The sequence below is a fragment of the Marmota marmota genome, unplaced genomic scaffold (genome assembly GCF_001458135.2).
Source record: "Marmota marmota marmota unplaced genomic scaffold, marMar, whole genome shotgun sequence".
NCBI lineage: Eukaryota > Metazoa > Chordata > Mammalia > Rodentia > Sciuridae > Marmota > Marmota marmota.
The window spans coordinates 5,051,814-5,065,388 of NW_026000240.1; the positions used below are offsets into that span (position 1 = coordinate 5,051,814).

The 13,575-nt window shown below is 44.4% G+C and overlaps 1 protein-coding gene across 1 annotated transcript in view; it reads left to right on the forward strand.

Annotated features, from left to right (window-relative positions):
* Window positions 1–13,575, forward strand: part of Adcy5 (adenylate cyclase 5) — a gene marked incomplete at its 5' end in the record, with an annotated part of 142,963 nt that overhangs the window by 69,701 nt on the left and 59,687 nt on the right. The gene's annotated exons all lie outside the window — the stretch shown is intronic.

The following is a 13,575-nucleotide window of genomic DNA, read 5'->3' on the forward strand; positions in this document are numbered from 1 at the left end:
GGGGGGGGGGGGGGGGGGGGGAAGGTCTCTGTGGCCTTGAGGTGGGCCACTATTGCCCACCACATGATATTCTGCAAGTCAGCCTGCGGTCTGTCCCTGCTCCATGTGCTCTGGGTTCCTCCCTCTGGCCTCTTTTTGGTTGGATCGCAGTGCTGTCCAACAGGCCACAACGAGAGCCACATCCATAGTGTTGCCTTCCAGCTAAAAAAGGAAAAACAAAAACAAAACCCACGGATGCAATGAATTTCAATAATATATTTTGTTTCACCCAATAGATGCTGAATATTATTTTGACACGTGATTGACAGAAATTATTCTAGGGGTATGGGTTGTGGCTTGGTGGTAGAGCACTTGCCTGGCATGTGTGAGGCACTGGGTTTGATTCTCAGTACTACATATAAATAAATGAATAAAATAAAGGTCCATCATCAACATCTAAAAAACAATCATTCTAAACTCCTGTGTGTATTTCACACTTAAAGTAAATCCCAGTTCATATGGGACACATTTCAAGTGCTTGTGGCCCCTGAGGTGGGGAGCACAGTTCTGCAGGGCATAGGGTTCTGTCCTATCTGGTCTATTTGGCCCCTCCGTCCCTCTGCCTTTGGAGAAATCAAGTCTCCCCACCCTGTCCCCATGCTGTGTCCATTGGAGCTGTAGCTGCTCTTTCTCCCTGGGCTGCCAAGCATCCTGAGATACTTACTGTCACTCACTGCCTCTCGGACTTACCCCCTTGCGGTTAGCCTCCTCCTCTGCCTAATTTCTCTGAGCTCACCTGTGGGGCCCTGACAGCCAGTGTCCTCCACAGCCTCTGACTTTTATCTTCCTACCCTCCCTTGGATTTCTCCCTTCCATTTCACTTGGATGACACCATCTTCCTTATTCATGGTCCACTCACCCAAAAATCTGCTGCTGCTGCTGCTGCTGCTGCTCTCTGGACACCCCTGCATGGATTCTGAACTACCCCCCAATAAGGACAACATCCAGGCCCAAGCACTCCCACCAATGAGAGCCTGGGTCCTTCTCAGGGCCTGGGCCATGCCTCTGTCCTGACCTCTGTGCCTCGTCTTTGCCATTTCACGGCTCTCTTTTTGATCTCTCCACTTCTATCATCTCCTTCACGACCTCCTCCCTACTGTCAAATTCATCTCCCTGAAGTACAGCTCTGATTGCATTGCCCTGGTGAATGCTGGCAGCACTTGAACTTGTAATAACAGGGGAACGTGCTTCTGCTATAATATTAAGTGAAAAAAGCAGGATTCCAAATTATGTAAACAGTAAGATCACAACTTCATGAAAGCAAAACAGAAAGCCTTGATAAAAAAAAAAAAAGAAAAGAAAAGAAAAAGAAAGGAATTAAAGGAAATGCTAATATTGGTTGTCCTTCAGTGGTAATTAACTTTTGCTCTTTTCTGTGCTTTTGGAACTTTTGTGATTTTGAAATTAACTTTGAAAATTTAATAGACTTTTTCATTTTTGTAAATGCAATCATCCAGAGTGTCTAGTGCCTCCAGGTCATGGGCGGGCTCCTCACCCTGACACAGAACACCCTTGGTGACCTAGCTGTGGCCCCACCCTGTCCCTGGTCAGCCCTCCCCTGCTGGCCAACCTGCACTCACTGGTGTCCCCAGTGTAGACCTGGACTCTTTCCCTTGTTCCCAGAGCCAGGGCCCTCCACTCTCAGTGATGCTTCTCTGCAGCCTTCCTCGTCCCCTCTGCCCAGATGTGAGTCCTCGTCTGGTTTGATCCTCTCCTTCCTTTGGCTTGCTCTGCTTGGTTGTGGAGGCATATCAATTCTCATCTCTGCTGCTGGAAGAGAAGTTTCTTCCCCCTGACATGCTCTGAGGGAAAAGAAAGGACTTTCCCCCTTCTTTCATCATTTTATCATTTTTTCTTTTAAGAGTAATACATACGATAGATAATTTAGAAACTCTTTGATGGTCTATAGAAAAAAGTAAAAAATGCACTACTTATAATCCCACCACCTAGAGACATTTGACCACTGTTAACATTTAAACGTGTACATTTGAAAACTTGGGATCACACTGTATGTGTGGTGTCATTGTCCCTTTCTCCTCTACTTGACAATATATTTTGAAAAATCACCTATGATGTTGGATTTTCTTCACATAAAACAACTTAAAGGCTGTGATATTCCAGAGGATTACGTGCCATCATTTATTTAACCCTTTTTTAATTGCTTAAATATTTTCTAAATCTTTTCTTTTCTTTTTGTGCTGGGAATTGAACTCATGTCCTTATGCATGCTAGGCGAGTACTTTACACAAGTCCCCAGCCCCTCTTAACTCTTCAGATTGATGATCATCCTTGGGGATAAAGCCCTGTCCAAACTACTGAGGTTTACATAGCAGAGATTCGCAAGAAGTCAAAGGGTACAAATGTGTTTTAAGGTTCTTCATATGTATCACCAGTTTGCTTTTTTTCCAGCTTGTACCCCCACTGATAAAGTAGTGGAGTGGGTTAGAGGCCCTTCTATTGTATTCTTGCCAACATTATTACCATGAAAAAAAAAAAGCTTTGCTATTTTAAATAGGCAAAATATTGTTTTTGTTTGTATTTCTTTGCTTACTAACAAGGTTTTACATTTTTTCGCATTACTATTTGTAAGTCATTTGTATTTTTACTTTAAATAGCTTATCATCCACATTACCCTTGTTTTATTATTGTTATTATTAAATTCTACCTATTTTGTGAATTTATAGAACACTTCATATATTATTATCTGGCATATTTTTTTGCAAACTGAGTGTTGGCACATTAACTAGATAATAGAGGTTGGGGACTGTGAGGCCCATGGCATATATGTCCTCTCACCTGCTCCTGTGCCCATGACTTTCCCAGCTTTGGAGTCCAGCAGGGTGGAGCCAAGTGGCCAGCTTCATGGTTTCCCAGATACCCAGCACAGTGCTCAGCTCAGGGCACTCAATCAATGTTTGTTGAATGCATTACGAGGCTGTCCTGTTCGTGTAAGTTCTACAACATGAAAGCTGTTTCTCTACGGGATGCATACACAAAATCTAAGGTCTTTCAAGGACTAAGTAACCAAAGATAACAAAAATGAAATGTACAGTGTGGCCACTCCTTTGCAAAGGCACAGCTGTGCAAGGTGCAGAATAAATTATCTATCTTACTTGTCATCTCTATTTGCTTTACAAATTTAAGGGAAACAAAGTTACAATATCACTTCACTCCCACTAGCATGATGATCATAAAAATAAAACGAGTATTGGGGGGTACGTGGAGAAAGTGGACCCTCATACATTGGTGGTTGGAATATAAAATGGTGCAGCTGCTTTGGAAATGAGGCAGGTCCCCAAAACATTAAACAGAGTTGCCAAGTAACCCAGCAATTCCACTCCTAGTATGTACCCAAGAGAATTGAAAACACACATCCTTGCAAAAACTTGTGCATGAATGTTCATCATAGCATCATTATTCATGATAACCACAAAGCGGGCAAACTCAAATGTCCATAACTGATGGTCGATAAATAAAACATGGTAGATCCATACTAGACAATATTATTTAACCATAAAAAGGAATGCTACATGTCATCATGCAGATAAAACTTGAAAATAGCATGCTAAGTGAGAAGAGCCGAAGGCTACCTATTATATGCTTCTATGTATATGAAATGTCCCAAATAGGCAAATCCATAGAGACAGGAAATAGATTCGTGGTTGACAGGAGCTGGGAGTGGGGGTGGAGGTGGAAAGTAGACAGTGACTAATGGGTATGGAGTTTCTTTGAGGGATGTTGAGAATGTTCTGGAATTAGTGGTGACGGTTGCATAACCTTGTGATTACACTAAAATACTGAATTAAAATACTTTGAAAGGGTGAATTTTATGGTAAATGAATTAAATCTCCCTAAAAAAAAATAATGAAGGGCAGCTACACTAAAGTCAGAGTTGGCCTCATTAGGCAGGTGCTAGGCCCTTGTCACTCACAGTTGCAGTTCCTTGGAGAGAGCGTGTTGAGGAGGCAGAGCCCCCAAGGCTGCTCCCTGAACCTGGCAGTGGCTGGGAGTAGGTCCCTAATCAGCAGTACTTTATGTGACCAGGATCTATGAAGAAGGCCTGGGGCGCCTGGGACAAGGGTGAAAGAAAGTTGAGTGTTTCTTTATTAAATAGAATAAAACAAAACTGGACCTAAATTAAGTTGGGATAAATAAAAGCTCAGTACAGTGGAGTAGGATGAGCTCTGAGCTGCGATCCGGGTTCTGCGCTGCCTCGTGTGTCACTCAAGCAGGGCCCCTACCTCGAGCCTCTGTTCCTGCTTAGCCAAAGCCAGGTGCTTCTCCCGGCTTGCTTATTTTACAGGAGCATGAGGAGCTGAGATGAAGTGTTGCCAGGAGCATGAGGAGCTGAGATGAAGTGTTGCAGGGAAAGCGTTTGGAAGCTTCAAAACTGTTGTGTCCAACCATTCTGAGATCCTTGTCCTCCTTCACTTTCTGGTCTCTTGTTTTTCCTCATTTTTTTTTTCCATGCTGAAGATCTAACCTAGGGCCTGTGCATAGTAGACAAGCACTCTACCATTCACCTACCTCCCCAGCCCGCCTCCAAACAGATGCTAATTATTGATTTGTTAATATTACGTGCTCTGATTTTAATAACATTAAAGTTACATTAATAAACATTACACTTTCAGATTGTGTTGTAGATGGGTGTTTTCCAGAGATGGTGACTTAGCTGGCATGGTCAGGGTAGGTGACAAGACAGGGACCTGTTGGATGGGACCTGTGGGATGTTAAGGCCAGCACAGGAGTTTGGCTTTATCTCACTGGGAATGGGGCGTCCTGGTGGGCTTTTGTGTAGGAAAGGGTCATGGTTTTAAGGGCATTGTTCAAGGATCTCTGGCACAGAGAGGAGGCATGCTGAGCTCTTAGGGAATCCCAGAGAGGGAAGAGGGACAACCTCAGAGCAGCTAGTGCCTCGCTGGAGTGGAGAAGAGAGGAGGGGGACTAGGCTGGGCAGGCCTCTGGCAGGAAGAAGAGAGCCCTGGAGGGCTTCCTCCTGTCTGTCCTGGGGAGCCCCCACAGAAGTAATGTGGCCTCCCTCACCAAGAACACACAGAGCAATCTTGACAACTATGTAAAGGAAACATTGTAGAGATGTCACTATGATTTTTTTAAAAAAGTTTTAAAATATGTAATATTTTTAAAAAGTCACTAAGCACCTAATTGAGCGTGGTGCAGTATATAAGGAACCGTGCTGATCTGTCTTTGAAGAGTATATAATTTAAGATTATCTTTCCTTGATTTATTTTATTTTATATCTTAATGAGATTCCACTGAGGTCCCCTGAGCTTCCCACTACCACTGTGTAGGACAAATGAAGTCCGGCGTGGGAGGAAAGCGCTCTTGGCAGGCTCCTGGGCTCCTTTTATTTGGTACTCATGTGGTTGTTAGCTGTGTGTGTTTGTAAACTGGGAAAAGCTGGAACAGGAAGGAGTTGGGCCTGTTGTCACAGCAGGAGGGGGGACATGCACCTGTGGAAAGGGCCCCCTCCTCTCCCTGCAGTGGGGGAGCCTCCTCAGCCCCGGGTCCGGAGGCAGCCCCTTGAGGCCTGCGGGGGAATGAGGAAAACTGCATCTCTCCTCTTTGGTTTGTGATTTTGGGGGGGCTTCAGACTCTAATGGACATAGAAAACACTGGTCTGTCTGCTCCCTGGTCAGCAGGCGCCACCACAGGGGAGGAGGACCTGGGAGTCTGAGGAGTGGGTGCCGGGCTGCTGGGGCACCCTGGGGCAAAGGGTGGGTACAACTGGGAAAGGGCAGGTGTGGTTTGAAAAGACTCCAGGTAGGGTTGTCAGGCAAGATAAGGGTCATTTGAATTTCAGATAAACAATGAATAATTTTTTTTAGTATAAGTAGGTCCCATATATTGCATGGGATCTATTTATATTAAAATATTATTCATGTTTGTCAGAAATTCAAATTTAACCCAATGTCCTCCCCTACTCCCCATCACCAAATCTGGGTCCCCGGGGAATTCTGATTCATACCACCACCACCCTCATCTCTGTGAGCCAACCATACTACGAGAGACCCGGCTTATCCAGAACAAGAACCAGGTGAAGGCACACGTTGCTCAGGGTCTTTTTCATCCTTCTCCCCTGACTCCTCCTCCGTCTTTGCCTTGCATCTTCCCCCGGGGCTAGAGAGTAGGGAGCCTATCTCAGTGGCCCTGGAGCCCCTGAAAACTCACAGAGCGGAGGCAGAGCCGACTGCGGTGTCTAAGGCCAGCTGCTTGGATTTCTTGGAGGGTTCTGCAGAGGAGACGCTGTGCAAATGAGCAGTGTAACCTCACATTCGTGGCCCAAATCAAACCTGCAGCCTCTGGCAGCCAGAGATTGGGTTTCAGAAGTGCTGGCCTTTGAGGAATAGTAAATATTCATAGGCACCTCCCCTGGGTTTCCACTCTGAGAGTAGAATTCCAAACATTTCCCTTCTGGTGGGGTTTCTCCTGGTGTGGTCCTAGGACCATCTGGGCCTGGTCCCCCTGGACCCTAGCCATCTGCAGGGCTCACAGGCAAGGAAGATGCTGGGGGGCTGAGGTTTGCTGTCACCTGGGGTAAGGTGTGTCTGTCACTTGACCCATTTGACCCTAGTCACTGATTCCCTCCCTCCCTTTCTCTCCCTCCCCCTTCCTCCTCTCTCTCATACACACACACACACACACACACACACACACACACGTGTTCCATGTGCTTACACATGTCTCCTGAGAGCACAAGGAAAACCAACAAGCCCTTAATGAGGCCTGTTCACCTGGGAAGTCTGAGCCCTGAGCCATACCTGTGATTACTTGCTAATGAAGTCCTTTACATAGGGTAGGGCTTATCCTCACCTTGAATGTGTCTGCCTCCTTGAAGGCATGAGAAGAGGCTCCGTCTGTCTGAGCACTTGTTTCAGTGGAGCAGAGATGGGCAGCATTTCTACGCCCAGAGTGTGAGATCATCTGTTCATCCGACAACTTCCCAGGTGTCTGTGAGCAAAATTCCATCAGGTTTGACTGATGCCTCCTCTCTACTCATAACTGGAGCCTCCAAGCCTCTGCACAGGGGCCTTAGCACCCTTGAAGACCTGGTGAACAGGTTTTTGACAGATGGCGTAAGTGAGTGTGAGTGTGTCTGTGTGTGTAGGTATTGATCGCTGTCACTCTCAGGTCTAACTTCCTGAAATCTTCCTTGCTCAAGAACCCTCTTTCAAACCCCAGCACCCTCTGGCTGCTCTCAAGGTTTTGTGTTTGGTGAGTGACAAATGAATCCTCAGGCACACTAAGCTTACTTAGCAAAGCCATTTGGACCCCTATTGGGTTACTGCACCCCTTTTTCCTGGATTTGCACCTTCTGCTGCTATTGGCCTTCTGGCTGCATGGGGAGTCAGATTACAGCAGAGGAGGCCTGGCGGATTAGTGAAGAGGTCCTGCAGCAGCCAGTAGATAATTACCCTGGGGTTCTATCTCAGAACTGACTAGGCCTCTCTGGCCTCAGAAAGAGAAAAGGCCACCCTTTCCTTGCCCAACCAGTCCTTCCCTCGTCTCCTGGATCTGACTCCTGTTCTTTTTAAAATCAAGATAATGTGTATACAGTAAAATTCACCCTTTTTAATGTATCATTTTTGCAGATTTGACAAAAGCATATAGTGGGTCACCATTAGCACAATTAAGATGTGGAACAGTCCCATTGTCCCGGAAGGTTTCTTTGTCCTGCACCTTAGTCAACCCTAACCTCTGCCCTGGCCACTGATCCATTTCAAGTCCCTAAAGTTTTGCTTTACCCAGGATGCCTTATAAATGGAATCATAGAATGCAGTCTTCTGAGTCAGGTTTCTTTCATGTAAGTGCAGTGTATTTAAGACTGATTCATGTTGTATATCTGTAGTTTATTCCTTTTTATAATTGAGTGGTAGTCCATAGTTATGCACAGATTTTTGTGTCAACGTTACTTTGAGTAAACACCTAAGAGCGAAGTTGCTGGGTCATGTGGCAGGTGCATATTTAACTTTACGAGAAATTGCTGAAAAGTGGAGGTACCACTTTTCTTTCTTACCAGCAAAGTTTAGGAGTTACATTCTCGCCACTATTTGGTATTGCAGATCTTTTTTCTTTTCTTTCCATTTTTAAATTTAACTCCAGCTATTCTAATAGTGTACAGTTCTATCTCTTTGTGTTTTAAATTTGCATTTCCCTAATGGCTAATGCTTCTGAACATCTTTCCAGGTGCTCACTTGTCATCCTTGCATCTTCTTTGGTGAACTATTTATTCAAATCTTGTGCTCTTTTAAAATGTGGGTTGTTTGTTTTGTTATTGTTGAGTATTGAGAGTTCTTTGTAAGTTCTGGGTACAATTCTTTTGTCAGATTTGTTATTTGCAAATAATTTCCCCCATTCTGTGGCTTGTCATTTTCATTATCTTCACAATATCTTTTAAAGAGCAGATGTTCTTAATTTTGATGAGGTTCAATTTATCTTTTTATGTTTTCCACTTAGGGATCGTGTTTTTACTGCTGTATACAGGAAATCTGAACCAGGCACAGTGGTGCACACCTATAATCCCAGCTACTCAAGAGGCTGAGGCAGGAGGGTCACTAGTTCAATAATAGCCTTGGCAATTTAGTGATACCTGACTCTAAATACATACATACATAAATAGGGCTGGGGAGGTAATTCAGTTGTAGAGCACTGTGGGTTCAATCCCTAGTACCTGTGCTTAACCAGAATCAAATCTTTCCTTAACTTGAAATCCTGTGTATTCTTCTAGAAGTCATATAAGTATAGGTTTTTTATTTAGACCTATGAACTTTGCATAGTTTGGGAGGTCTGTTTTTGTCATATGAATTTTGCAAAGACTGTCTTTCTCCATTTAATTGCTTTTATATATTTGCTGAAAATAACATAGTTATTTTTGCAATATTCTGCAACCCCCATTTTGTGGCTTGTCCTTTCACTTTTTTGATGATGCCCTTTGAAGCACAAAAGTTTTTAATTTTGATGAAGTCTATTTTATATATATTTTTTTCCTTGGGTCATTGTGTTTGGTATAATAGCTAAGAAATCGTTGCCTAATCCATGCTCATAAAGATTTATTCCTATGTTTTCTTCTGAGAGCTTTATAGCCATAGTTTTCATATTTAGATCTCTGAACCACTTTGAATTAACTTTTTTTTTGTATATGATGTAAGGTAGGATTCAATTTCATATTTTGCATACAGGTATCCAGTTATCCCAGCATCATTTGTTGGAAGGACAAATGATTTGTACTCCATACACTGGTCTCCTTCAGTCTTATGTATGTCCTTGTCTTAGATAGTTTGGGTCACTACAGCAGAATACCATTCTTTCTCCCTTCAATTATCTTGGTACCTTTGTCAAAAATCAACTCCATAAGTATAAGCTTTTATCTCTGCAGTCTAAATCCTGTTCCATTGACCTATATTTCTATACTTATGCCAGTACTGTACTGTCTTAATTACTGTAGCTTTATAGTAAGTCTTGAAATTGAATAGTATGAGTCTTACAACTTAGTCCATTTTTTTCAAATTATCTTGGCTTTTCTCATTGCTGATATGGTGATTGTGTTGCCTCTATAGATCATTGACATCTGAACAACATTATGTTTTCCAATATATTGTACATCTCTCCATTTTTATTTATGTATATTAAAATTTCTTTTATCAGTATTCTATTGCTCTCAGTAAACTGGTCTTGCACATATTATGTTAGATTATACTATTCATGTTTTTAGGTGCTATTTAAATGTTACTTTTAAAAATTTCACTTTCAATTGTTCATTACTCATGTAGAGATACAGTTGCTGTTTGTATATTGATCTTATATACTATTTTACAGCTTTTGTGTTGCTGTGACTAATATACTTGTCAAGTGCAACAAAGGGAAGGAAAAGTTTATATTGGTTCACAGTTTCAGAGGTTCAGTCCATCATCAAGTGACTCAATAGCTCTGGGCCTGAGTTTTGGTAGAGCATCATGGTGGAAGGGCATGGTGGAGGAAAGCAGCTCAGGACGTGGTAACAAGGAAGCAGAGAGACCTCTGCTCACCAGGGACAACATATAAACTCCAAAGCCCTAACCTCAGTGACCTGATGCCTCCAGCCACACCCTACCTTCCTACAATTACCACCCAGTTAATCCGTATCAGTGGATTAATCCACCGATTAGGTTAAGGCTTTCATAATCATTTCGCCTTTGGATATTCTTGCATTGTTTCTCATACATGAGCATTGTATATAAGTGACATGTACTATGAATTTTCCAAACTCACATATTAATTCTGATAGGTGTTCTATAGATTCTTTAGTTTTTCTGCATAGACAATCATGACGTCTACAAATAGATAACAGTTTTCTTTCTTTCTTTCTTCCTTCCTTCCTTCCTTCCTTCCTTCCTTCCTTCCTTTCTTTCTTTCTTTCTTTCCAATCTCTGTGTCTTTTCTTTCTTTCTCCTAATTTATTGCATAGTCTAGGACCTCTACTATGAATATTGAATAGGAGTAGTGCAAGGGAACAACCTTGCATTGTTTCCAGTCATAAAGGAAAACAATTCTGTCTTTCCCCATTAAACATGATCTTAGCTGTAGGTTTTTGTCTATGTTGTTGATTAAGGGATTTTTCTTTTATTCCTAATTTGGTTTAATTTTTAAAATTTTGAATACATGTTGCATTTTGTCAAATGCTTTTTTAGTAACTATTGAAGTACCATTTATTTTTTTCTAACTTAGTTTATTAATATAGAGAAATGCATCGATTACATTTTGAAGTTGAACCAGCCTTCATTCCTGGAATAAACCCCACTGGTCAGATTGTGGTTCTCGTGATGCAGTGTCCTATTTGAGGCTAGCTCCTCATTTTCTGCTTCCCATTTTCTCCTCAGTCATGTTTTTATCATCCGGCACCTCTCTCTCCCCTTTCACACAGATTTCCCTAACTAGAACATCCTTCAGCCTTCACCTCATCTATTTCTCTCTCATTACTCCTTGCTTATTAGTCCCCCAGTGACTTCCCAGAGGCCTGTTCTCAGGGTCTCACTTCATATTTTCTGCACTGGTTAACACTGCAAGCCACAGTCTCTTTCTTCCTAGACTTTCCCCTCCCTGGTCTCAGGGGTTCTTCCTTCTGAGTCTGCCCTGCGCTGCCAGGCCTCCAATCTCAGGCAGGTCTTTGCTTCCTCATGCTTCTGGCTTTTGTGATACCTCCCACTTCCTTTGCTTTTTCCCCTCAATGAATCTTCCCTGAAGCCTTAGCCTCATTCTGCCACCCTCAGTTCAACAGTCTTTCATGACTCCCAGGGCTTAGAATTGTGCCAGGTTCTCCCAGATTGATCCACATCTTCTCTCCTTGGACTTCTGGAGAATCAGAGCTCCTGGATTATTTATTCAAGGGCACAGAGTAACCTGGGGACATGTGCTTCCCATGCCTGCCAGTCTCCCTACACATCCCCCTTACAGAGAGTCCAGCACCCCTGGGCCTGCCCAGGAGTCTCCTCATCACCCCTCCACTTTCCTCCCCCAGGTCAGCACCCCTTTTTTGTATGGCGTGTTGATTTGTACTCCATACCCTAGTCTCCTTCAGTCTTATCATGTATGTCCTTGTCTTAAATAGTTTGGGTCACTACAGCAGAATACCATAGGCTAGGTGGCTTGTAAACAATAGAAATTTATTTCTCACAGTTCTGGAGGCTGGGTGCCAGCATGGCTGGGTTATAGGGAAGACCCTCTTCCAGGTTGCTGTCTTTACATATCCTAACATGGTGGAGAGCAGAGAGCAAGAAAGCAAGCTCTAGAGTCTCTTTTTGTAAGGGCACTAATCCCTTTCTCTTGAGGGCTCCACCCTGGTGGCCTAATCACCTCCCAAGTCCCCACCTCCATTAGGCATTTGTATTTTAACATATGAACTCTGAGGAAACATCAGCATCCTATAACATTCAAGTGGAAGGAAAGTTCCTGTAGAGCAGGGGTCTTCTTCCCTTGTCTATCAGGTGTTCCTATGCCATGTGTTAAAATGATGGTGGTCAGAGATCGTGGGAGTTTCAAGGCAGCAACAGTAGCCTGCAGAATTGTCAAGCTGGTCACCTGAGCTGGCCCTCTCCCTGCAGGCACATCCAGGAGGTATGTGGGGTCCAGCGCATCCTTCAGTTGGAATAGGGCCAGACTTTGAAATAGGAGAAAAAAAGTCTCTTTCTCTTCATGGACCAGGGCAGACACACTCTAGGATGTCTTTAGGGAAAGATGGTACCACAGCCAGCATGGAGCTCATGTGGCCTTCTGGCCTTGGCTGGCAGAGGACCTGATGAGAGTCAGGACCACCTCAGAGCTGTGCTAAGGAAAGCCCTCAGGTAGAATGTGGACGTGAGGTAAAGAAAGAACTTGGAGATTCCAGAGACAAAGTGGTCCCGAGCAAAGAGTGTGGGAGTCATCTGTTAGTCATTGCCAGGTGGCTAAAGTCCCAGAGGAAGGTCCTTTGGTATACAAATGGACAAGTACCTTCCTCACTCCAAGACGGGGGCTCAACAAAGGCTTTCCAGAGGGTGGAGGGGCCACAGTGGAAGGTGTGGAAGTTGATCTAGGCTTAGTCCTCTGAGGTTGGGACGAAGAACCCAGTTCTGAAGAGGGGTCTGAGGTGCAGCTCAAAGTCCCCACAGTCTGGAGGCCTGCACATCTTCAGAGGCTTGTCTCATGTGGGCCCGAGACCAGAGAGGGACCAGGATCAGCATGCTCAGATACCCAGGAGCTCTACCTGCCAGAGACATCTTGACTAAACATTGGCACACTGGGCTCTGAAATGTGCAACACAAACTTGCCTTTGTGGGTTCTATTGTATTGTCTTGCTTTCTCTTAGCTTTTCAGTAAATATTCCTTTCAAAAGAATCCCCGCCTCGGCTCTGCAGACCAGAAGGGGTGGTGGTGTTTTTCCACACACACATCTCAGTCAGCACAGAGAAGGGGATCCCTGAGGAGCAGGGGAGATGGCAGACGCCTGCCAGCTGGTATGAGGGGCTGTCAGGGAGCCTTGGTGCTGGTGCAGAGATAGAGCGGAGGCCTGGAGGTGGGGGGAGCTGAGCCCTGCTCAGGACACCAAGCCCCACTGGCAGGCACCTTGCCCACCCCCATTCCCCAGAGGGTTTAGCACATTTCTGGGAGCCTTCCTTACGTGTGGCCAGCGAGTCCTGGATTCATGGGAGCTGATCTCTGGGATAACAAGCCAGGACTTCCCTGGAGGGGCGGAAGTTTGTGCTGTTGTGGATTTCATTACCCTTTCTAACCCTCGGGGAACCTTCTTGTGGTCCCGCTGCTGCCTCCAGCAGACTTTTAAATTTTCAGTACTGTGGACACATTCAGTCTGATTATCCAATGATTCCCTGTCCTTAGGGGACACACTCCACCACAGGCCAGCCAAGCTTGGGCCCCCCAGGACATCCGAAAGCCCAAGTGATCATGTTTGGCTGCTTAGGTGTTCGGCTGTGTGCCAGGCGTCCTTGGCATGTGTTTGCTGAGACGTGGGCCGGGGGCCGCAGACTTCAGAGCGGGGGGCGGGGG